This window comes from Chaetura pelagica, unplaced genomic scaffold (genome assembly GCF_000747805.2).
Source record: "Chaetura pelagica isolate M959 unplaced genomic scaffold, ChaPel_1.0 scaffold200, whole genome shotgun sequence".
In the NCBI taxonomy this organism is placed as follows: domain Eukaryota; kingdom Metazoa; phylum Chordata; class Aves; order Apodiformes; family Apodidae; genus Chaetura; species Chaetura pelagica.
The window spans coordinates 373,311-400,861 of NW_009951949.1; positions in this window are offsets into that span (position 1 = coordinate 373,311).

The window sequence follows — 27,551 nt, forward strand, 5'->3', positions numbered from 1 at the left end:
GGCGGCCAGGGGGGCAGCTCCCAGCGGCGGGGCCGGGCGGCAGCGCGCGGCAGGAAAAAAATGGCGGCGGCAGGCAGTGTGTGTAGACGACCGCCTCGAACACATGAGGAGAGGACGAGAGAGAGAGAGGGGCGTGCCGCGCTGCCTCTCTCATGGGGTTTTCTGCGCTCCCGATTGGCCGGTTTTGTATTTCCAGGCTTTTCAGCCAATCAGATGGGACCTAGTCCCGCCCCTGCTTCCGGCCGCGGCTCCTCCCCCGCAGCAGCTGCCCCCCCCACACACACAGAGGGGGTTCAGCGCCGCGTGGAGACGCCATTTTAAGTCAGTTTTGTCGGCTGACTCAAAGGACATTTCATGTTCGTGTAAGGAAATACCTGGTCCTTCACACACCTTCTTACCCTTCTTCCTCACCAACCATCAGAACCATTCTCACTCTCCAGCACAGCTTTTCTCCCCCAGGTGCCTCTGAGCTCAGGTGTTATATCGGTTCTTTAGTATGTTAATGGCAGAGGCGCATCTATTCTCTCCCTTTAATGGCTCCTTGGCTGAGTTTGGAGCAGGGGGAGCTTCTCAGCTTCCTACTGGAGCCCCTCCTGGGGCACTTCCCTCGCTAACCAAAACTCCCACCAAACCAGCACACTGAAGAACCCCACTGCCCTTTCAGCTGGCAGAAGATAAGCTGCTGCAGGGTGTGCAAGCAGAAATCGGTTCTTTGAAAATGACATCTTCTCCCTGGTTTCTTGCAGAGGATCTGTGCTCTGAACCAAGCCAGATTAGATGTTCTGAATGAGACAGGACTGGTTAAGGTAGTCAGTTTTTCTGCATTCCTCTGCTTGACTGGAGAAAACAAGGGTAAATCCTTGTCTCAAAGTTGTCATCAATTACTAGTTTATTTGGAGAATTCTAAGAATGATATTCCTTTGTCCAGAGGAACAGCATTTTGGCAACTTTCAGTTGTTTTTTTTTTGTGCTTGACACAACACATTTTACTTAGCTAAGTAAGGTGAAATATGAATCTAATGCTGTCAAGGACACAACTTTTCCTCCTCCCTTTGTCATTCTCTGTGCATCACATCCTTCAAATTTACTTTTAAAAACCCACCAACAAAACCCATAGTTTTTGTTTCTCTTCTGTGTGTTTGTTTGGGTTGTTTTCGTTTTTTTTGTTTAGTGTTTTTTTTTGTTTGGTTGGTTGTTTTTTTTTTTTTTTTATATAAAACTTAAATTCAAGACCTGTGTTGCTGATAAAACAGATTAGAACAAAAAGTCTGCAGACAGTACAGATTGAGAGTGCTCCCTGATTAATCTTGCATAAAATCTGAAGTAAGCATTCTACAACAGTTGGGATGCCTTTGGCTTTTTATTATTTTTAGTCCTTCAGTATTTCTGCTGGATTTTAACATGAAGGACAAGCAGGGAACCAGCCATTTATTCTCCATGTGATCCATCTCATTGAGCTAGATGCAACTCATTACACAATAAAATATTTTGTGTGCAAGGATTGTGTATTAATTTACAGGGGTTTCTCAAGGCAAAGGTAATACAATAAAAAAGAAGACACACAAAACTGATAAGGAAGACCTTGGTTTGTTGTTTGGTTTGGTTTGTTGTTGGGGGATGGCTTGTTGTTGGCTTTTTTTTTTCATGTTTTGTTTTTATAGAGGCTTTTAACCCTAGTGCAAAAACTGCTGGTGGTATGGAGAGAATTAATCCTATTAGAATCTTTTAAGCCTTTCTTTCTATTTCTTTCTTTTTCCCTCATGGTCAGTGTCTGTGTGAATTTGTCTTTTAGTCCTTGTCAACTTGCAAAGATGAGGCAATGCTGCTTCCTGTGTGAGATACCTGGGTTATATATAAAACAAAACTTATATTTACAAAACTGATTGCCATAGATGAACACTGCTAAATAGATGTGGTCACTCAATGACAAAATTACTTAAAACCATAGAATCAGAGAATGGCAGGGGTTGGAAGGGATCTCTGGAGATCATCCAGTCCAACCCCCCTGCCAAAGGAGGATGCCCCACAGCAGATCACACAAGAACACATCCAGATGAGTCTTGAAAGTCTCCAGAGAAGGATACTCCACAGCCTCTCTGGGCAGCCCGTTCCAAGGTTCCATCACTCTTACAGTAAAAAGTTTTTCCTGTTTTCCAGTTTTTGCTTGTGGCTCCTTGTTCTATCACGAGGCACCACTGAAGAGCCTGGCCCACTCTTCTTGGCACCCACCCCACAGATATTTGTAAAAATTAGTAAGATCTCCTCTCCTCTCCTCTCTCCTCCAACTCCACATGGAGACAAAGTTTAGTTTCAGGTTTTGCACTGTAGCTTTTGATGCCAGAACAATGCCTCAATGAACTCCTCTAAAGTAGGAGGACACAAGTTCCTCTCCTCTCCTCTCCTCTCCTCTCTCCTCCAACTCCACATGGAGACAAAGTTTAGTTTCAGGTTTTGCACTGTAGCTTTTGATGCCAGAACAATGCCTCAATGAACTCCTCTAAAGTAGGAGGACACAAGTCTGTTATATCCATTGCAATTGTTAGGCTTGCTTTTTAGAAATATATTGGTATAGGTGATGAATGAGCATGTTAAGAAGAGTTTTGCAGATAAGACTACCTTTTAGCTCCCAGTGTGAGGGAAGATAATTTAAATTCTATGGTGCATGAATCAGTGCACTAAAAGCATACAAATGAAGAGAAAATTGGCTCAATCTCCAACCAGAAAATCAAGTTAAGCAGCTAGACAAAGATATATGTGAACAAATTGTTTACAAACAAGGGCCTGCTTCACCATTTCATTGTTCCATCTTTGTCCTGGGACAGCTGCTGAAGTTGCAGTTTCAAAGATGTTCTGGTTGCAAAAGCTTACAAGGTATAATGTGAGGATTAAAAATAAGAAAGAAAGAAGAAAGAACAAGAAGTGATAAATGAGAGACAATTGTGTAGGTTAAAAAGTGCACATATGAGATGTTAAGTGCTGCAGAGGTGAGTGGAATGTGATTGGAAAACAGATACAGGCTGCAACTACTAGGTGAATTATGTTAGTTTTGTTTGACATGTTGTTTTGCAGATTCTGGAGAGTATTGTGCTCCAGATTGTGCCTGTGTAAGGAATAAATAGTTAATATGTACATCTGGCTGGGGACCCACTGTATGAAAAAAATAAATAGAACAAGAACAAAAATTTATTTTTTTTTACAATCATGTTTTTCATTACATACGTCTAAACACAATAACATTTTCCAGATATGCTCAATGCTGACTGAAATGTTTTGGGGAGGGTAGGTTCAAACCCCAAGAGTCCTCTTAGGGATCCAAAATACTAAGTTGTTTTATCTAACCCATATACAGACAGTAGATCGAATCTTCTTTTCTTCTCTTGTTGGTCTTGGTGGCATGTGGTTTTAAATCTGTATTACTATAATTCTTCACTAAAGTAGCCTTCATGCTATAAAAAAATGAATGTTTCCATAGGTATTTTCTTTCCTTCTGTAGATATCAGTACATCAATTCATCGACTTCAAGTGAAGTGCACCAGCTTTTCAGAGGCTTCAGAACTTGGTTTTGCTTCACTGACATTGTCTTTTGAGTTGAAAAGAAAAAAAATTCTTCTAGATTCAGATGAAGTCAAACAAGATAATGTGCATTTGTCTCATTAGTTTCATCCAATATGTTTAAAAAATAAATGTTTTCTCATCAGTAGGATATGATTTTCACTGGTGAGAAGATAAACACTGAAACAGGCAAAGCTCTACTATATTTAATTTTAACTTTCAAGCATTTCTATAATTTTTTCTTTGCCTAAGAGTACTGATCACTGTAGTAAGAAAGTAACTGATACTTAATGACAATTTCTGATAGCACAAGACCAGTAGAAAAGTTCCATCAAAATAGGTATTTACTATTGTAAAGCTTGTCTCCATTTTGTATATGACCCACAGTAATGATGCTTTTGTAGAGAGCCTTGCACTCAAAGATTATTTTCTTGTTCACAGTTGCTATTTAATCAATAATGCATGGGTATAATAATGTTCTGCAGTTCAGTTTAACCTTTTGACACATCCATTTGTGAAATGTGCAGAAGAACTAAAATTAATTGAATTACTAATTATAAATATTAACTGTAATTTAATTCTCTGTCTCTTCAGCAAATTTTAAGTGAAGCTATCATATTTTTCTTTCAGTAAATGATAAGAATACAAGAATAATTTAGCCACATCATTTTTATCTTAATTTGTATATCAAAGTATTTACTGTTCATGTTTTAGTTGTCAGTTGCATGAACTTCTCCATGCTCTTTGACTGTCTTAACTGAAATTTAAGAAACATAACAACAAATAAGTGCATAAGGGATAATATGTGTTGGATGCACATTTTGGCACAGTGAAATAATACATGCTAAAATACAGTAAGATTTTGAAATCTGTGGGCTTGTTCATAATGTCACTTGCCTTGATAGTCACAAAAAGCTAATCACTAACAACAGGTGAATATAATGCTATACCTAAGCTAAGAAGTACTTGATTATTTTTTAACTGTATGCTAGGTTTTCTTATGCTTTGAAATGTTTTCACTTTCTTCCAGCTTTTGAGAAATCCATGAATGACATTTGTAAACAGTTTGAATTCTGTTGTTAAGAGAGTCTGTGCAATTATTTATATCACCTTTCAACTGTACACATTAGCATGAACATGTTACATGTGTTATGACAAAACCTGTCTTCTCAAGAGCTGCCACAGAACATCACTCTGTCATTGTTATGTCATAGGCAGATTTCTTGATCAGACTCACCCTGTCTGACTTTGAACTTCTTTCTATGATCTAGCTATCAAAACCTTTTTGTTTGTTTGCTGGGTTTTAGCAGTTAATGGAGAGAAATAGCCACTTCCAGATAGCTATTCACATATCCTCTCTTAGAAACAACTGCCTTAGCAGATGGGAATCTCATCCTGCAAATGCCAATTTCTCTACTGACTATAATAAAGGATCCATCTAAGTACCTCAGATACAGATGTCTACAGTCAGGTAGATGTCTAAATGTAGGAAATATGTATCTTACTCATTTTGGTCTGGAAGATCATGTCACATTATTTCCCTGACTGATATTTGTTCTGAGTCAAGTCATTCAGCTACAGACTTTAATGACTCAAAAGGCTTTTTATGGGAGTGAGGCAGGAGCAGGTCTCCACAGTCCTTAGAAACAGAAAGACTGGCAAGTTTGCCAATTTGCTGACAATCTTCAGGCTTAACCCTGAGTGTTTGGAGCATCCTCAAGGTGATGCTCCATGTGTGAGTGGGATAAATAATGAGATTTTGCAAGAAGTGTTGCATTCAGGGGAATAATAAAAATTACATTTTAAAAAAGCAGGATAAAAAAAAATGATCTTCTGAATAGCTTCATTGCTTTCAGTGTCAAATTTCACCTACAGTAGGAATGTGGATTTGGTGGGGAGCCAACCATATGTATTTGAGACAAGCTATTCCCTTTCTACAGTCCTACAGACCTGCTGTCTGACTCACAGGTAGATTGCAGGGATCTATCTTCTGTGCCTTTGCTGTAGAGAGTTAGGAAATTGTATCTGCAAAAGAACTGACAGAGCAAAAGTCTTTAGAAAAAGCAGGAAAGCTCAATTTCCATGGAGAAATTTTCTGAGGCAAGATCTGTAACCTATGTTTGACTTGTTCTTTGGTAGAATTTAATAATGAAATTTATCTCTGATGTTTGTCTGTTTGTGAAATGCAATTTTCAGGTACTGAAGGCATTCTGTTTCTTTTCAAAGGCAGCAAACCTGTATGCAAGACAGGAACGTTTGTGTTTAAATTTTGCTAAGTCAGCACAAGAGGAATGTGTTCTTTTCCAGTGCATGTGAAACATATTTTAACTCCCCAAACCCCCCAATTTTCTATATTCTGTTCAGCAGCCCAGTTCGCAGGAAACAACCACCAAAGTATCTCAATAACTGTAGTTCTTCATGCTGGTTAAGTTGTGGACATCACTATTTCAGTAATAAATGTTTTCTGTTACTGGTAAGGGAACATAATTAAAATAGCTAAAAGAATTGAGCTTTTAATTTAAACAGTTTTAAGTGAAGAAAAAGTAGTTGAAACAAACAAACAAACGGGGGAAAAATAACAATACTCCAACAAGAAGCTTTGACAGCTTTACCTTAAAGCCTCCTTTGCATGCCTCTCAGAAGAAATCTTAGTGAAGACTTTTCCTCTGAGAGGTGAAATGTGCTGGAGTACATGTACCTTATTTCCACATTTTGTCATGGTTTGTAATTTAGTGTGTTAGAGATAATTGAAAAAAAAATGTACATGGTAATGAATTTTATTTAAGGATAGTCTGATCTGGTGCTCCATGAATAATGCTGACAATTTTATAAATGGGTAAATATGAATAACCCTAACACAGTATTGTAAAAAAACAATATAAATATCAGAAAATAAACAAAACAAAAATCAAGGTATTATCTTCCAGCAAGGAAATTAATAAATACCAAGTATATAAAATATATAATAAAATACCATTATTTTTCTCTGTGGACCACTGTTAGCTTGTATCTCTTCTCCCAGAGTGTAAGCTATTTGCTGATTACCAGGGAAAACTGTTACTGTTTGAAATTGCAATAACATTTCAACATAACAATGTAATAATTGCAAAAAAATTGTTGAGAAAATCCATTGTCAGAGCTTTAGAAATAAATCTAAACAACCTATATAGAAGTTCTCATGATGTTTCCATCTGAACTGAGACCTGCTGCTTCTTGAACTGCCTTGCTCCAAAAAAAGTGACTTAAGAAGTTGCAGAATACTGAGGAAGGCAGCGAAAAAGATACTTCCCCTGTTTTATAATCCTCTCATTGTCAACTTTTCATTATTTCAAAAGTGACATTATGTTAATTTGTTAATACTTCCTGTTCCTGAGGAGTGATCTGCACTGACAAATGCCATAGCACTGTAACTCTCCTTAACTTGGTACTTACATTGTCTGTGTCTTTGTGGTGTAATATTCTCAGAGAAGCTTTAAAATCTGGGTTTTCAGTTAGTCTTTTTTTCAGAGTTTTAGCAGGGGTGAAATTCTAGATCAAGTAAGTTTGGATACTCTTTATTATTCATATAAAAGCTTTCCTGTACTCAGTTTGGGCTTTCCAGACTCAAATGATCCTTAAAGTGTGGGATTGCATTGGTATAGCAGAAGACATGGGCATTTTTCTTTAATGATAGAGGTCTTTGTTTCTGCTGGTGGGGAAGACCCAGAAAAGAAAAAGATACCAACACATAGATCATTCAAGTGGGAATGAATTGTTAAATTAAAAAATATAAGCACTGGAAAACCAACTTAGATTTCCTGGGGACCTAAAACTATCCAGTCTTACCAATGGTGGTTAAAACTGACAAATAGGATGCAGGATCTTTATAGAAAGGAATACAAAAGTAATTGTTATTGTTCTTACCTGGTGCACTCATTTCAGGTAAGGCTGATACTTGTGTACCAAAGAAGGGAGGGAGAAGGACAAAAGTTGCAAGGAGGGAAAAAAAATAATTAAAACAGCCTCGGCTATATGGAATAGCTGCCATTCAAGGAGTTGTACAGACAGTTCAGAAGAGGCAAATGAAAACTGTGAATGTTATGAAAACTTCATATACAGCAGAGTATGACTGTACCAAGCTGAACTGTGAACATGACAGAGAATCTTTCTCAAAGAGAAAATAATGAAACTGCAGAACTCTTTGTAAGACTCTGCAGAGGCCAAAAATATAATTAAATTCCAGAAGTGATTAACCACTTTCATGAAGAAAAAGTCCATGAAGGGGCATTAAGCACAAAACAATGAATATGCACTCTGGCTCCAGCACACACTGTTGAAAACTGCCAGACATCTGGAGATGAGCACTGTTTCTCTTGCTCTTTTCCTAGATTCAGTCTCTAGCTGTACTCTACATTCCACTGTCAGAAGTAAAAATACTGATCTACAGAGGGTTTACTCTAGCTTGTTACATGGTCTGCTGTGTCATTAATCAGCAGCACTGTATCCCAGAACACTAATTCCTGTGACTGTTTCATTCAAGGTGTTTGATGGAGTCAAAAAGTATCGGGAGCACCTATGGATTTTGTCTCCGTGATAAATGGAGCATCACCCACTTCTTCTAAGATGCTAGCAAACAGGAACAATGTCCACTCTCATTCAGCAGCTGCATTCTGAAAATTAGTTGTCCTGGGCATGGGGAATCTGCCTCTCATTGACTCTCCAGGTGGCATGGAAAACTCAGATCTGAAGTTATCATCTGCAAGAGCAAATGTCATCACCACCAAGGTGCAAGCCATTCTTTTGAGGAAGAGATGGAAGGAGTCTCTTTTTCCCTAGATGCTAGCAAACAGGAACAATGTCCACTCTCATTCAGCAGCTGCATTCTGAAAATTAGTTGTCCTGGGCATGGGGAATCTGCCTCTCATTGACTCTCCAGGTGGCATGGAAAACTCAGATCTGAAGTTATCATCTGCAAGAGCAAATGTCATCACCACCAAGGTGCAAGCCATTCTTTTGAGGAAGAGATGGAATGAGTCTCTTTTTACCTACAATGTCCTCTAGTTTCTCTGGCATTCTTCCATTCCTTCTGTAATCGGAGAAAATCTTTTCCATAGACATAAGTTAGTAGCCCAGTGGTCAAGCTGCTGATTACTTACAGCTTACTGGGTCTACTTAAAGCATTGCTAATATATTTTGGTCAACAACTGATTAAAGTGAAGTAAGCAATCATTAATTTGAACACAGGATATAATCCCTTAGGAAAGCTTTGAATGTGTTGATTAAGATACTCTTCATGAAAGGCTTGATTTAAATATTCTCACAAGGAGGAGGGTGTTCTGAATACTTATAAACTCAGCTGGCTACTATCAGAAAGCTGTTTAGGGCTTTGAAACCTGATAAGAGAATACTTTCTGGTTTGTTACTTGGATGACAAAAACTAGAAGCTTCCTGGCACGTATTTGATTAGCCTGATTATCACCTTCAATGCAATAAGAAAGACAAATAATAGATTCTGTTGTGATATTCTGTTGTTGTTATGGGAGAGATAATTGCAGATATCCCTTAACTTCAGTTATAGAACTAGTTCATAATTAACATTAGAAAAATGAAAAATAATTATCTCACTGATTCTGCTTTCTGTCAATACTTCCCTACAGCTTTTACAGATTCAGTAGATCTGTTTTATCTCAGAATCCCTGTGCTTTCATAATAGTATATTTTAAATGCTTTCAGTACAGTTATTATTCATCTATTTACCTAGAATGCAAGTGAGATCATAAACTACACTAAATTTTCAGAAATTCCCATTAATATCTGGCAATTCTTTCTTTCATTTCAATACCGTTTTGTTTTATTTTATCTTTATAACAAGATATATGTGACTTTTTCTTCATATGCTCTTTAATTGAGGGCACAGGGGAAGAAAAAAAATTGACCTATAAAAAAACTTCCTGATCTAATTGTTTTTGTCCAGCTCTGCTATTGATATTGACTGTTGTCAATATGAGACATAATTATGACTCTAATTAAAATTTTAAATAAACACTGTATATAAAAAGTCAAATTAAAGTAATGTAGTTCTACTGAAGCAGGGCAAATACACAGTGTACTAAGTCTTTGCATGAATTATACATGAGACTTTATGGATGACTTACCCTAATTTGAACAACCCAAGAGAATAAAGAAAAAAACTGTAACTAGATTTCTGTGGGGAAAAACCAAGAGGATACAGATTAGTGATCACTCTTTTTGGCACTGACATTCCTACTTTGTAACCATATGCTGAAAAAATGCCTTGGAACAAAAGCTTTTTTTCCCCTTTGCATGTTAAATAAACTTTGGTTTCTTTTCACATTTTACACCCTATTTTCATTGCTGTGTGTTTATTCCCAGCTCTTTGTAATTTGCTTTGAGGAAAAGCATTTCTCTTCAATGGGCCTCTGAAAAGCTGCAGTGGAAATAAGAAGTAGAATGTTCTAAAAGCATGAATCCTGGACATAAACAAAAGAGCTGTGTACAGATGTAGATCAAGCAAAAGAAATTGTGTTGACAGTTGCTTCACTGACAGATATTTTCCCTTGAAATTGCAAATCATTAAGGACCACATATCCCAGATGCCAGTTTATTTCAGTTAAGTTTGTACTTATATATTTTTTATCTCAGTCTTCATGTCTGTTAGATGCAAGGTTGAAACCCCCAATTTTTGAGTCTTATTTGCTGATTCCTTACTTGAGAGATGTCCAAGAAGATAATACACTGGGTGACCCTATAAACACTGTCCGTCTCCACCTGCATTTAGAGGAAGTACTGGGTGTGATCTTCAAATAAATGCTAAAATTCCTTAGTTTTGTGAGGCATGTGAGGTTTTGCCATTCTCTTACTTCCATCCTCTCCAGGCTGGGTAGTCCTCTGCTGCTCCAGTGGGAATGTGAACTCAGCACCTGCATTGCAGACAACTGCAGCTGAATCCATAACTTGATTATTTACAGTCATGTGAAAGAGAATGTAGCTCAGCAGTCCCTTGTGGAAGAAATTTTATGTTGAGCTAGTGATTTCAAACAGAACCTACACAAGGGTCATAGTTATAATATCCATTTATTACACAAGTGGCCACTTCTATAACCTGACAGACCTTGTATGTATGTTCATCTCTTAGCTAACATGTACTGAAGATATGTGTCAAGTTGACCTGTGTGTGTGCTGGCAACCACATATATAACTCCTTTGCCAACTCTCTTGCTGCTCTGGCATGCTAAGGGCCTCCAACCTGTGAGAAAAGACACGGTTTATGATCACAGCCACAACAAAACTCACCTACAGGTGAGCAGACAGCCCAAACTATGTTTAACCTAAAAACAGGGGGGTTTCTGAATGGAGAAGTCCATCCAGTGGTGACCGCTTGAAGGGTTCCCAACATCTGAAGGGACATAGACTTATATAATCTCACTCCTGCACTTTCTGACACTTTTTTAATTTCCACTCTTATCAGTGTCAAGTAATTTTATCCCAACCCTCAGTGGCTGTACATGTACGAGCACATGATAACATTTCAATCAGTACTAGAGCTTAGGCACCTAACTGGCAAATAGTTTAGTGAAATTTATCAGATATTTAAAGACACAAACTGTGTCCCTAATGCCTACACTTTATTTAATTTACTGACTGAACTCCATTGATCATCATTGAAGCTGAGACATAGTTCTGATTAGGACTTTAATCTGTGTGGTTTCATCTCAAATTGAATTAGCAGAGCCAGTTATGACAAAACTAGGGAAGACTAGAAAGTAGAGTTGGGGAATGTGAGTGAGAAGAGAGGTTTCAGTAGGACACATTGGGCCAGAAAGCAAATTGTGAGAAGTGAGCATGTAAGATCTGTATATCATCTTCTTACTAGAAGCAATTTGTGTGAGTTCTGAAAAAATTCTGGGTTATCCAATTAGTATTACATGGTGAATCATTTAACTAACTGACAAAGGGATATTGTCATTTCAGAAAGATGGCTACTAGTGTCCTAAAACAGTGACAAAATGCCAAAAATTGGTCTCTTATGGAGAAAATACATTATAAAAAGTTTTTCCTTTGGTTAATAAAGGAAAAACAAGATTTTAAAACAGTGTATTTTACTGTTCTCACTTTTACATCCTGGTTCCTTAGAGGAATCTAAACAAAACAGCATTTTTTCCTGTTTCTGCAGCCTTGCTAAGGAAATCAAAATACAGACTAAAGCAGGAGAATGGTTATTTTTGCATGATTTTTAATGTTTATCTTGTTCAGGAAGCTGAGAGGAAGGGAAAGCAAATAGAAACCATGTAATGATGGGTGACACTAGGAGGCAGCTCTTCTGGACACAAATGATAAATCTCTCAGGCAGGCTTGTTCACAGATATTAAAAGAAACCCTTAAAACTGACAACACAGACATCCCTCACTCCAAATAGTCATGCTGTAAAATCAAGCAGAGATCAAAGTAGATGAGCATAGTCAAAACCTTGGAAGATACAGCCATGGTGGTTGGGAAAGGAATAAAGAAAGTTAAATATATATCTAGTATAAAATCACATTGATCTTGAAATTTCAGTATTGCTGAGCTTTAAAAAGGGAGAAACAGAAATGAGGTGCTGGGGGAATAAAGCTGAAAATGTATCAGGAGATACTTGGAGTAAACAGAGGTAGCAATAGATACATTAGTAGAAAAGGGAAGAAAAATCTTGGAAAAAGTGGTTGATGAAAAAAAATGTGTAATGCTTCAGAGGTTACCATGTTGAAGGGAGCCATTGCTATTATCATCATAGAATCATGGAATCATAAAATGGTTTGGGTTGGAAGGGACCTTAAAGATTATCTAGTTCCAAGCCCTCTGCATGGACAGGGACTCCTCCCACCAGACCAGGTTGCTCCAAGCCCCATCCAACCTGCCCTTCAACACTTCCAGGGGTGGGGCTTCCACAGCTTCCCTGGGCAACCTGTGCCAGTGTCTCACCACCCTCACTCTAAAGAATTTCCTCCTAGTGTCTGAACTAAATCTCCCTTCTTCAAGTTTTGATCCATTACTTCTTTTACTCTCACTACAAGCCCTTTCAGACAAAAGAAAAATACAAGAATGTATTAGGATTTCTTCCAAAGTGATTCTCAATGTAATTACCCCTAGAAATTCTCAGCAACAGACAAATAGTATCCTTTGATAATTACTGATTGTGAAAATGCCGTGCCTATTGTCACTAAAACAAGTAACTAAAAAAGAATGACAAGAAAATAAGGAAGCAGTGTTGATAATGGTTTAAAATATATTTATCTTAAATCCAGCTAAGCACACATGAAGTAGAATTTAATGCATCTGTCTCTTTCCTTATTGTGGATTTTAGATTAGAGAAACAAAAGATCCCAACATGCTCCATAGACTTTCACCTTTCTCTCTTTCTCTCTTTCTTTCTTTCTTTCTTTCTTTCTTTCTTTCTTTCTTTCTTTCTTTCTTTCTTTCTTTCTTTCTTTCTTTCTTTCTTTCTTTCTTTCTTTCTTTCTTTCTTTCTTTCTTTCTTTCTTTCTTTCTTTCTTTCTTTCTTTCTTTCTTTCTTTCTTTCTTTCTTTCTTTCTTTCTTTCTTTCTTTCTTTCTTTCTTTCTTTCTTTCTTTCTTTCTTTCTTTCTTTCTTTCTTTCTTTCTTTCTTTCTTTCTTTCTTTCTTTCTTTCTTTCTTTCTTTCTTTCTTTCTTTCTTTCTTTCTTTCTTTCTTTCTTTCTTTCTTTCTTTCTTTCTTTCTTTCTTTCTTTCTTTCTTTCTTTCTTTCTTTCTTTCTTTCTTTCTTTCTTTCTTTCTTTCTTTCTTTCTTTCTTTCTTTCTTTCTTTCTTTCTTTCTTTCTTTCTTTCTTTCTTTCTTTCTTTCTTTCTTTCTTTCTTTCTTTCTTTCTTTCTTTCTTTCTTTCTTTCTTTCTTTCTTTCTTTCTTTCTTTCTTTCTTTCTTTCTCTCTTTCTTTCTTTCTCTCTTTCTTTCTTTCTTTCTCTCTTTCTCTCTTTCTCTCTTTCTTTCTCTCTTTCTTTCTCTCTTTCTTTCTCTCTTTCTTTCTCTCTTTCTTTCTCTCTTTCTTTCATTTTGTTTTTTTTTGTTATAGACAATTAAATGTATAATGAGGACTCAGCAAACTTTTTTTCCTCTGTGGTGGATAATCTTTGTTCTTTGGTTCTTGTATAATTTCTGCTGAGCTTGATTTGCATTTTTTATGTAGGCAAAATCTAAAATACATAAGGTCACTTTCTGCAGGTGTTGTAGGTGACATGTAAGAAAACCTCGGCATCTGCTTTGGAAGCCTTTTTTTGCATTCCTGTGTGTATCCCTTATGCAAGTCGAATTCTCAACCTTAGATCCACACATCATCAAGTTCTTATATTGGATATATAATGCAAAACCTTCTCAACTTAGACAACCACAAACTTTATCCTAGTGTTGTAACTATAGATAGCTTGTAAAATGTATTTTTCATTATAGGCTTCTTCTACAGCCAGAACTGTATTTATCCTATAATTCATTAAAGATGAGCCAACTGGAATGCTGAGGTCGAGTGATCCAGGATCAGATTAATAAAAGTAACTCTGAAGTGAAGATTCACTCTACAAATTTTGAACTAGCTTAAATTTTACTCTTGTTCTGTCATTGAACAAGCCTAAAACTTCTGATATTCCATCCCACCTCTTCTGTTCTTCCCAAAATGCAGAGATGGAAATTCTAATGAGGAAATTAAGTGATAAATTACAGTATTGATAAGAAGTGAATGTTCAGAAGAGCTACCCATTAAAATGTGAGCAAAAAAGGTACTTAATATTTTGTAACTACTTGGGTTTCCACATGGAATAGCCTGCACTTCAGTACAGGCTGAACATCCTCTTTACAAAAAGAATATCTTTACAAGATATTTTTATTGGTATTATTGAACCTTTAATGTTCAAAGCAGACCAGATTATATAAAAAGTGCAGAAATATTACTACTTAAAAAGGTTTAAAGAATTATTTGTACATCCAGTAATCTAGCAGATTATTTTGTCTAAGTAAGTATTTCCCAGGATTTTGCCAGAAGCAGAGGCTATTTGAAATAATTTAAAATACCACTAGTTTCCTTTTATTGACAGTTGTGGGATTGTCATGTTAACCATTTCACTTTTTAAGCTACCAGGTCAACCTTCCCCTGAAAAAAAACACATTTTTCCAGGAAGGAACATCAGATTCCATCAAATGATGGAAAATTTCATCAGCTGCTTCATAAAACAAAGAAAAACTCATCAAAATAAGGGGGAAACATAAAGTTCAATCTCATGTGCACTAATGATGAAGGCAAATGGAGAAGGACTGAAATTATACTAGATTAAATCTATTTCTTAAACACATTAACAAAATTCTGCTGTTCCACACTCCAACCCCTTTTTTTTTTATTTCTTCATTTTCAATTTCCCCCTACATAATTATCTCACTTTGTGTGTCTCAACCTCATTAAGCCTGGGTTTGAGCTGAGTGTCTTGAGGAAAACAGCAGCTCAGAATTAATGATGGCATATTGCTTAAAAAAGAAAGCAGACATATTGTTAATGATGACATATTGCTGAGAATGTAGAGTAGCTCACGAGACACCAGGAGCTTGAAATCAATGGTAGAGCCTCTTTAATTTGAAAAAAAAGTAAGATCAGTCCTTCACAGGTCCTCTCTGTGCAGCTTCTCTCTGTGATTATCATATCTGATGTGCATCATTACTTTTCTGATGGTACAGTTCAACATCTAATAAGGCCTTATGATAACCAGCAAGAATTACAAAGATATCTTTATCCACTTGCTCCCAACTGATGTAGAAGAGTTTGGAAGATGGGAAAGAAGGATGAGGAAGCTGTAGGCAGCATCTAAGTATTTTTATACTACCCTTGGTGCTTTAAGGATAGTAAATATTTAGTTAAGAATAGGAAAAGGTGAGGCTAATGTTAAGTAGGGAGAAATAAAAATGAACAGGAGATTTAATCCTCTTGTCTTTAGAGAGGAATGTTTTGTTTCTTAAAGAAATAAAATAAGTAATAAAAGAAAGATTATTTTTCAGTATGTACTCTCTCAGTATAGAAAACATCTTGATACTGGGATTGGTTGTTCTTCTATCCCAGTAAGTTCTAAAGGGAGGTTTATAGTAAAATCCCATATGTCTGTGGGACAAATGAACCCAGACCATCAAAATCCACTCTTTCAATACCAATCTGTATTATCTGCTGATTTTCTAGGGTGAATAAGTTGCTTTACTGGTGGAGTGGTCATCCAACAGTCTTCTGAGATTTTGTGTCTCTTCATGCTGGAGAAGAATGAAGAGCCATGTGAGCTCTTGGCAGAGGATGCCTTTCCATTTCATATGAGAATAGCTGTTGAGATTATTTAATGGAAGTGGGTGAGCCTCCACCTTTTTCTGTCTTTTTTCATCCCAAATGATGTCAGGAGGACATTGCATTAAATCCTGTGGGCTAGTCAAATGGAACTTCTGTTATATCAAGGAAATCTACATTGCCTTCCATGATATATATAATATAGCCATGCTCAAAGAATTTTTTTTAAAATATTGAAACACTTCCCGAGTCTGCATTTGTGCATATTTTTATTTTTTTCTTTTGACAATACCCAAAAATGTCTGTACTTGAAAGAATGGAAGAGCTCCAAATCAATACAATAAGTCATAAAAGTTAGACTTCTTCCTGAATACCTTGATGGGTTAAACCAGCTAGGATCTCTGATTTAACAACACAACCTGTCAAAGCCGAGATCTTCACAGATGTACTAGAGCAACAGACTTCTTCTTTTCATTGTATTTTTCTTATTAAGATGATCCCCAGTGGAAGAGAATGATCAAAACATGGAGATGACTTCTTTGGAAAGACTTAGAGCTGTTTTAGCTTTAGCTAAAATACAAAAACTCTCTTCAAAGGAGGAAAGCCACAAAGGCTGTTTTTCCATGATGACTCCACAAGCACTAGGTGAGGATGCCATGTTCCCCACTGCAACCTCTCTGATCCACTCATCTGATAGTTACAATGCACGTGGGTTTATGTGGCAGATAAGTGGTTGCAACATGTTTACAGTTTACTGGATAAAGATTCAGTAAATTGTTATAAGAAAAATGTTTGAGGATTATGAGAGATTTGACTTATGACGTCAGTGGTTTATATTCCTTTTTAGCACCATCACCAAAGCTGAAGATCCTCCCTTCTCTTGCTTTCTCCATCACCTCTCTCATCCTTCCTGAAGGCAATTGAGTCCCTCTAATTGGCTACCTATATTTTTCCCATATATCCTCAGCTTATATGCAGTATAAGCACAGAACTCTTTGCTAGATCTTGGCTATGCATTCCATTATGGGATGGTTTCGGGGAGAGTGTAATAATCATTAAGCTGCCAGCCAAGTGAAGAAAAACCAAGAAAAAATAATTCAAATGTATAGTTGAAACTGCTTTTAGTTGCAAATCTAATTTTTGCTTAAATGTGGTCCTGTTAATGGGCTTTCTCAGCAATATAGGTCACCCTGTCATGAACACTGTAGGAATTTAGGAGCTTGGGGATTTTCTACTTAGTTTAGCTGAAGCTTATCAATAATCAAAGGCATAAGATCAGACTGACAGAAAATGGCTGGACAGCAGATGAAATACGTTATTCCATAAAATATGTGTTTTGTTTTTTTTTTTTAATCATGGAAAAACATGAAAATCTTGAGAAATCATAACCATGCCTTGATATTTATTGTCTGAGTTAGGAGCCTTAACAGTCACCATGCTGGTTTTTATGTGACTGGGGTCAGTGACATTGTGACATATGGGATATGCGACATATGGTATTTGACATACGTCACATTGGGATGGAGAGGGACTGTTTGCAAGGGTTTGTCATGACAGAATAAGGGTCAATGGTCTTAAACTAGAGCAGGATAGATGGAGATTAGAAGTTAGGAAGATGTTCTTTACAGTGAGGGTGGTGAAACACTGGAACAGGTTGCCCAGAGAAGTAGTGGAGACCCCATCCCTGCAGACATTCAAGGTCAGGCTTGACCAGACTCTGAGCAACCTCATCTAGTTAAAAAGGTCCCTGCTCACTGCAGGGATGCTGGACTAAATGACCTTTAGAGGTCCCTTCAACCCCCATGCATTCAATGATTCTATAATTTTGTGTCTAGCTCCATAAATGCATTGTAAAGGAAGCCCAGTTCAATGTCAGACTCCAGGCAGCTCAGAGCTGTCAACTGTAGAACATTGAATTACTTATCCTTTTATCTAATCTAAACCAGCTCATAATTACACACATTCTTAAAACAGAAGAAATAACTTTGAGACCTTCTATATTTTTATTTCCAAAAATAGAAGTTTAAGGCCCACATCCTTTATTATTTGGTGTTTGAAGGTTATAATATTTAAACCATCCTTGGCCTAAAAAAAAATAAATATAAATATAAAATTTCTCATAATACAAGACCCTCAAAAACAATTTTTAAAAAACTTTTTAAATTATTTTTTTATTTATCACTCCAACAGCCTAAACTATTTTGGTCTGGTTGACTAAAGTTAACAAAAAATCTACCCAGTAGTATCTTTTGAAATTTTTTATGAGTTTAAACTACACTTGTGCTAGTAAATTAAAGTGGGCAAAGGAATTCAGCTAAACATTACATCTTGATCACCTATTTAGACAAGCACTAGAATGTTCCTTGTATGGTTTTGGCCCTTTCCAACTAACACTGTCCTAAATCTCTCTTCAAAATAGAGTTAGTGACTTAGCACAGAACGGGGATCTTTTGAGATAGCTACTTACTTTCTCTGTGTCTTTCCTGTGAGGACAAAATTAATATTGCACACTATAAAAATGCAATCTTGTGTAGTGTTGTGTGGAACAGACCATTCTATTCAAGCTGGTCTAAGTGGCAGAAGAGCAGTCTTGTCCATGTCTCATAGAGAACATATGCAATTTAGAAGAGACAAAGTGGAAGTTTGGATTAGATGAGTTCATTTAAAGCTTAAGCCAAAAAAAATCCACAATTTTAAGTAGAAAGGACACAATGAAATATGTAAGGGAAATAAAGCTGGAAAGTCTAAAGGGAGTAGTTAGCAGCAGGAAAGAAGTGGGAGGGAATGGGTAGACTAGAATTAGCAGCATAAGACAAAACCTCTCAGAGACCTGAGAGGGAGCTTGAACTTTATTTGAAAGATTTGAAAGATTGCAGGTACCTTTACTATAATTGAACATTATTTTTGTTTCACAGCTACCATGTTGTTTGACTAACAGAAACATAATTAAATCAAAACAACTAAGGTGGAAAAGAAAGAAATTGAAAACCTGAGGGTTTAAAATAACAGATTATTTTTCCAATCCTAATTTTACCGTTTATGTATAATTCTTTTCTGCATTAGTAGCCTGTGGTTCCTTATTATATAGTGTTGTCATATTAATGAAAAAGGTCTACATCCTTAGCTAAAATCCACCCACTCTGTCAGGTGCACGGAACTCAAATTCCCTTTCCTAAATTCCCATTTGCCTGTTAAAAGGCCATTAGTGCACTGGAAGAATGGTAGTCTAGCTGAGTGTGGAGAATAGATGCAATTATTAGAATTGCAAACATTTTAGGCTCCAAGTTTTTTCATGTTATTTCTAATTTTTTGTTGAGAAATTAAAGGGCAATTACGTAAAGGAGTGATTTGGCTGAACATCATGAGAAATTAACAAGATTTACTAATTTACAGAACAGCACCCTTTAGGGACATGGAGGAAACCCACTGTTAGGAACGTCTTAATCTAAAGAGGGACTTTTGGTGGTTTGTTTTTTTTTCCTTGCTAATTAAACACTTTTTGAAAGATAATTAAAAAATCTGTCTTCTTTTTGCTTATCCCTTTACTTTGCATAAGATCTCCCAAGTAAAATTTATAAAGCCTCTATGTTCTTTGAAGTCTTGTTTCAAAACCTGGAAGCACTGATAACACAGGAGCTTTCTTTGGGGCCATTGGCATTTCCTGAAAAAATTTCTGCACTTTTGTACCCTTCTAAATCCTCTCGGGCCTCCCAGGTTTTATTTGTTCCAGGTACTCCAATACCCTGTGCAGCTAGGCCTAGGAAAGTAGTGTTTCCTTGCTCCCACCTATCAGTGTTGTTACTGCATCTACCTACTATCTTCAGTGGCAACATGTGAGTAGGAGCAGCAGCACAGTTGAAGTGGTAGGACCTGTGACACCAGAACCAGAAAAAATACTGTCTCAAGGCTTTGACACAAACCTGTTCAAAGGAACTCCCAAGGACTTACAGCTTGAAATTATCTGTGTTCTGCCTGAGTGGGTGAGGTAGTTCATTATGAATCCTCAGGAAGTTCATCTTGATAGTCCTAGAATCAGAGAATCACAGAATCATACAGTGGTTTGAGTTGGAAGGGAACTTAAAGATCATTTAGATCCAGCGCCTTCCCATGGGCAGGGACACCTCCCACTAGATCAGGTTGCTCAGAGCCCCATCTAACCTGGCCTTGAACACTTCCAGGGAGGGGGGGTTTCTACAGCTTCTCTGGGCAAGCTGTCCCAGTGATCTACTACCCTCATATTAAAGAATTTCTTCCTAATGTCTAACCTAAATCTGCCCTCTTCCAGCTTTAATCCGTTACCCCTTGTCCTCTCACTACATGTCCCTGTAAAAATTCCCTCCCAAGCTTTCTTATAAGCTCCCTTCAGATACTGGAAGGCAGCTGTGAGGTCTCCCTCGAGTCTTCTCTTCTCCAGGCTGAACAACCCCAACTCTCTCAGCCTGTCTTCATAGCAGAGCTGCTCCAGTCCTGTCATCATCTTCATGGCCTTCCTCTGGACCTGCTTCAACAGCTCCATGCCCTTCTTGTTTGTGGGACTATAGAACTGGACATGATACTCCAGGTAAGGTCTCATGAGAGCAAAATAAAGGAGGAAAATCCCCTACCTTGCCCTGCTGGCCACACTTCTTTTGATGCAGCCCAGGACATGGTTGATTTCTGGGCTGCAGGTGCACCTTGCTGGCTCATGTTGAGCTTCTCACCCACTGTAACCCTCAAAATCCTTCTCCTCAGAGCTGTTTTCTCCACCCAGCCTGTATTTTATGCTTGGGATGGCCCCAACCCAAGCGCAGAACCTTCCATTTGGCCTTGTTGAACTTCATGCACAAGCCCACTTCTCAAGCTTGTCAAGGTCCCTCTGGAGGGCACTGAATCATGCTAAACCACCAGCCTTTTTCCTCAGTCAGCAGTTCAGCTTTAATCCTGATCTTGGATTTCCACCTGTTCTATGAACACCATTCAATGATTTGTGTGGCGTTAACTGCCTTGATGGCAAATGTGTATCAAAAAACAGTGGTTTATCTGAGAAGAGGGCTAGTTCTCCTCCTACCTTCAGCTGGCATTGAAAACTGAGACCTGACAAAACAAAACAAGTTTTATCATCAGCAACCAGAGAAAGTATTGATCCACAATATTCATGTCAGATAAGGATCAGAGCTGGGCAGATCACATATTGCACAGTTATTACCCTTTAGGCTCTTCAGACATGTTCATACCTCAATGAAAAAGGAACAACTGCTGTTCTTCTGCCCACCTATCTATCTTCACTCTTCAGAGCTATTATTGTAGTTATTTCTGTTTTTACAGTGCATTTTAAAACTCATATAAAACTTGGAAATGCACTCTCTGTGCAGCTATCAGTGTCTCATGTAATTTATAGCAGAGACATCCACACTTCTCTCTCCTTTATCTAATTTTCTTTCAATCACTGGAACAGCCGAGGACTTCTAAATTAAAACAAAACAAAACAAAACAAAAAACTCCATACAGTGATTTTAGAGTAAGTTCCAAGTTGTCATAGGAGCTTGCACCACATGTTCCTAATGCTTATTGGAGGAGTAGCTGTATTACCAATTTCAGTGCTGGAGAAGAGCAGAAAGAAACGGAGAAGAGGAAGAAAGTGCTCTGAATGGAAGAGACAAAGTCACTTAAGACCTGTCACTTTTCAACATGCTTACCCATGTTTCTCAGCATGTCCAGGCATATTTTCTAGTCTTTGTAAGCTAGGCTGCCCATATGTTCCCAAGCAATCATTTTAAAATAGAAGGGTTTTTTACCAGACAAGGTTCCCCATTGTCTCTGAGCTCTCTCACTGTTTGCTTCATTTAAAATGACATTTAATTAAATGAACAAGGACAGACTTTGTCTCTCCATGGGAGTGGGGTTGTCTTGATGGGTTGTTAAAAAGAAAGGAAAAAAAGAAGCAAGAGTGGTCAGAAGATAATTACTTTTTTATGCCTTTTCAGACATGAATTCCTCTTCCAGACAACAATGTTGAAGTAACATTATTAAAAGACATTTGTCTTGACCATGACTTTGCTACTAGCATTGAAATTTGCAGAGGCAAAAGAAACTTCATTCAACCCTTGCCAATTTCATCTTAACAAAATAATATTTTTTTCAAGACTTTTATCTTGCAAGGCACCACTTCTAGGTCATCCAGTCTAAACTCCAGCTCAAAGCAGGGGCAGCTAGAGCAGGTTGCTCAGGGCCACGCATGGGTGACTTCAAGTATCTGCAGGCATGGAGATTTCACCATCTCTCTAGAAAACCTATGACAATGTTTGACCAGGCAAGCAGTAAAAAGTTTTTTCTCATGTTTAAGAGTATTTCCTGTTTGCTGTTTTGTGTGCATTAATGCTTGTCTTCATACTGGTTGTCACTTAGAAAAGAGTGGCCCCATTTTCTTTGCCTGCTGAATTTGGTATTTACACATGTTGAAATTATCTTCCTCAGCCTTCTTTCCTCCAGCCTCGAAAATCACAGTAAAAATATTATTTATGGAAAGGAAAATCTATTTAGAGTGATACATTTTATGGCCAGGTCTAATAAAAACTTATGTAACAGTTAGACATCATTGAACAATTAATAATCAAAGGGTTCTCTGCATGTTTCTTAGCATAGAGCTGAATAAAAAATACTTCACTGCTTTTGAATAGTTAGGCAAAGCACATACCATGTATATTTTAGTCTGTCTCATTTCTATCAAGACATTTACAATAAGAAAAATATATTTATTTCAGTAAAATAAGTTGAAGGTACCTTTTCATTTACTCTTCATTTCTTATGTTGGTGTTTCATAGTCCAGCAATTATGGAATATTTTAAACACTAACAAAGGTAGATGAAGCACTTTTACATTAACAACTAGTTCCATACAGTTAAACTATGTGTAGAAAAAAATCACAAATCAGCCTAACATTTAAGAATTTGGTCTCTGAATAGCTGAGGAGAATATTTAGATCCATTTTTTATTTTGCCTTTGATCTAAATTCCTTAAGAAAAAGTTACAAAGCTAAGGAAGAAGAAACAAGGACTTTCTTCTTGCAATGAAAAACATAGTGGACACTATTATTTTAAATTGAGTTATATTCCCAACTACATCTGTGGAAATCAGACCTTCCTGTAATAACATCAAGGAGATTAATCTATGTCTGCACCAGTTGAAATGGTGGAGTTTGTTTCCTAATGAATTTGAGGAATTGCCACTGAGACTGGGGCTAACTACAACATTCAGTTCAGGCCCAGAAGGAGCTATGATCCTTGCATTGCATTGCTTATTTAGATTACATGTGTCATCTCCTTGACTTGTCCTATACAATAATTGGAATGTTTGTTCATTTCCTACAATACCAGTTGAACCAGAGCAACCCATAGGTAAGAAGCAGAGGGAGGTAGAATCAGGGGAAATGTAAAATTTGAGTAAACCCTACTTTAATTCCAGCTGCAGTTGACAAGAGCTGAGTTTTCTTGAATTTGAACACTTCGACCATGAGGATCTTGCTAGAAGCTGTGGTCTCTGGCTAGAAGCACAATAGAATAGGTTAAAAATGTAATTTCATTGATCTTATCACACAAAAAACCCTACCCATATCCTGCCTGGATGAAGCATGCACCTTCAGTCCTGAACTGGTGTTATTTTGTGCCATAATTTACAATCAGCTATGCATATCTGTACTAAGCAGCAGGCTAATTACCTGCTTGCAGCCACACACCCTCCAGTTATTCTTCAGTGTTTTTTACAGATAGAAAGATACTCATTATATTTACATTAAAATATTCAATTTTTAAAATATAAATGAAGAGCCTGGGGGGTGTAATTTAAAGGGAAAGTCCATGCAGGTTAAGCAGTAAACTGTATCACCTGAAGCAAATTATCATTTCATTCTCTTTTGAGAAAACCATGCTGAGGCCTCATCATTCAGTGGTGAAACCAGAAAGTGAGCAGCAGAATTGTCATGAAATTCTGGAGGAATGTCTTTTGTCCACAAATGAAAGATGAAATTAACTCAGTAATGCCCTACAGTCAGTTTACCTTATTACTTTAAGGGAGTATTTAAGCTTGATGCAAATGAAATGGTTAGACTTGGTTGATCTGAATTGGTTTCCAACTTTGTGGGTTGTTGTTTGTTTGTTTTTTTTTAATCTGAACATTTTCAGGTCTGTTTTGAGCAAAATGATCCCAATTAGGGAGTTCAGTCTACTCAGAACTAGAGGTTGTTTGTGAATGCAGAGCAGATTAAAAAGCAAGACAACTGTGGGAAGAGTGGCTAGAGAGCAGCCCAGCAGAGAGACACCTGGGAGCAGTGGTTGACAACTGGTTGAACATGAGGTAGCATGTGCCCAAGTGGCCTGGAAGGCCAATGGCATCCTGGCTTGTATCAGGAATAGTGTGGCCAGCAGGAGCAGGGATGTGATTCTCCCTCTGTACACAGCCCTGGTGAGGCTGCACCTCAAGTCCTGTGTCCAGTTCTGAGCCCCTCACTGCAAGAAGGATCTTGAGGTGCTGGAGCTGGTCCAGAGGAGATAACGAGGCTGGTGAAGGGACTAGAAGGAAAGTCTTATAGGGATGGGCTGAGGGAGCTGGGGTTGTTTAGTCTGGAGAAGAGGAGACTCAGGGGGGACCTTCTCACTCTCTCCAACTACCTGAAGGGAAGTTGTGGTCAGGTGGGGCTGGGCTCTTTTTCCAGGCAACAAGACAAGAGGGCCTGGCCTGAAGCTGCTCCAGGGGAGGTTTAGGTTGGATATAGGAAGTGCTTCCGCATGGAGAGGGTGATCAGACATTGGAATGGACTTCCCAGGGAAGTGGTGGAGGCACCATCCCTGGAGGTTTTCAAGGAAAGGCTGGATGTGGTACTTAGTGCCCTGGTCTGGCTGATGTGGTGGTATTGGTCATAAGCTGGACTTGATAATCTTAAAGGTCTTTTCCAGCTTTGATGATTCTGTGATTCCGTGAACTACAGAGAGTGGCAACAAGTTGCTGAGGTGAGTTGGAAGTGGTTTCTTCTCTTTAGACCAGTGGCTGACATAAAGGGACATAGTTGTCTATTCTGAATCTTTTTTTCTATCTAGCGATGATATAAGGAATTTTATCTTACTCATGTACAATATGGTCAGAAACCTGATTGTAAAACCACTTTCCTTTCAATATTACAGTTTTTCCTTGTTTCTTCCCCCCCCCCCCCCCCCCCCCCCCCTTTTTTTTTTTTTGTTCTCTTTTCTGTTTTAACATAGCTGTTATTAGAACATGCTCCATATCTATTAGATCTATATATTTACATGTAATACTTACTCTTCATTGAATGAAGAATACCTTAATCCTCAGTCAATGTTTGTCACCTGTTAAGGAATCAAATGTATAAATACTGCTTAATTAACTAACTTTATGTTTGATGCAGCTACTAAAGGTGTTCTCCCATATACAGTTAAGTAGCCAAGAAAATAGAAGAAGAAAATTCTACATTTCATTAGAAAAATGAAAGTAAAAAATGTTGTTAATTTTGACCTGAGATAACACTTGTGCCCAGTGATCATACAATTAATTCTGTTCAGTTGATGGCAGACTTGATCCGCTCAAAAAAAACCCCACAAAACCACTCACTATTACATTTACATAAATCCAGAGAGGAAAAAATTAGTAAGAACCCTGATAAAGAGGGGATTTAAAATTATATTAATAATCTTCTGAAAGGCTTTGTGTGCATAAGACTGGATGCATCTTTGCATTTGTCAGATGCAGAAATCTAGACATACACTCAGGCTTATACTTTTCTTCATTATGAAGTGCAAAACTTATGAATATTGTTCATTAACAATTTCTGATTGATTTAATAAATGAAAATAATTAACCTCCTACTTTTTTTCTTGTAGAATCACCTGCTTTCTAAAGACTTAAGACTTTCTTGTTGCTCTCCATTTTATGGAACAAGCTCATTTGCTAGCCCATTTCTTGATTTTAAAATTACTTAGACAGGGTAATTATAGATAAGATTGTGAAAAAAAAAAATAATCTCCAGGGAGATGTAAAGAAAACCAACTGATTGAGTGGCTACAACAGAGGCCAATGAGATTTCAGTTAATCAAAGACAGGTAATGCATGTAAGAAGAACTCTTTAACCCTGAGACACATTCTCTGATTCTCAAAAACCTGAAATGACTGTTTTTCTGCTGGAGAAAAGCTTTTACTCCCAGCTGAGTAGCTTACAAAAAGCAATCTTCTTCATCAGTAGCTCAGCTCAGTTAAGGAAGGAGAAAGTTAAGGTGTTGAAATGATGGGCAGAAACCCGTACTAACAAGTTTTAATCCTATTATAAAAAGCAACAATATTGCAATATATATCTGCATGCATGCACTGCTAAAGGGAGTTGCATCACCTGAAAACAGATAAAAAGCTTAACAGCACTGGCTGAGGTTCACCTTGGGTTTTGTCATTGCATTAAACAAGCTTTATCTGCAGCTCTTGGGCCACTTCATGGAATTCTAAACAAACAAGAGAGTCAGCTCAGACTATTTGGGCTGTATGCCCAAATATCTGATACTGCTAGAAGTGCCCTGCTATACCTTACCTGACCACCAACCAAAAGGTTAGATCCTTCGTAGCTTCTGTATCAAACCAGTTGCATTTCTGCAGGTATTTTGCAGAATATCATAGAGCATCTTTGATAGTTTAGGAGACCATCTGTGACCACCTGAACCAAGCCATCTGGCTTCCTTTATATTAAGTCAAAAGAAACACGCCTCAGAATGGAAGTTTGGATCTGAATCATGGTCTGCATGTGCTTGTGCCTTTTCAATGAATTTGACTTAAAAAATAAAGTTTGGAGATTCCTCTGGTTCAATATGGACGTACTCTGGAAGGTACGTGGCAGGGCAGACCACTCTTGGCTTCCTGCAGTCAGTAGAGGCCTAATTTGTACAGCCTTTCATACTTGAGATGCCATTCTTGCCCCAAGGTTTACTTCTGTTAAGAGAAATTTACATCTAAACTTCAATGATTGCTGACAAGATCCTGAATAAAAAAGTTTCTACTGTTATCTGAGGTGTCTAAAAATACCTGAAGCACCCAGGTAGATACAATCCAGGACCTTCATGCTTCTGCAGCACCAAATAATGGTACAACAGTGATGCCCTAAGTGTCTGAAATGGCACTAAAGTCCTATGTGTGGACAATTTGAGTCCTCCATGAAACCCAGAGAGATTAATATTGTCTACACTCATAATTTCAGCATTTCATTTTAGTAAAGTCAACTAAATCTAGGACTTCACGAAGGATCCAGATTAAGTGGCTGTGACAATGAGGGACAAGATGAATTTGGTGTTTCATTTCCAGAAAATCTAAATTGAGGGTTATATAAAGAAGGAAACTTTTGTTCAATAAAAATGTATTATTTTGACAATTAGCTGCTTTTCACAAACACAAACACACAAAAGAAAGAAGGAAAAAACCACTACATTTGAATCTCCATACTGGCAGTCAGACATATTATTGGTTTACTTAAATCTAGGGAAATATTTTCTAGGCATCTCAGCTGCATTTAACCTAAATATCTTACATGATACATAAGTCTGTTCAAGCATGAATACCACAGGGACTATATTTACTGCATTTTACAGCAGTTCTTCACCATGGAAACAGTCTAGCACAAGGATGGGAAAGGAGCAGTGCTGCAACCACTTAAAGAGCAGAGAT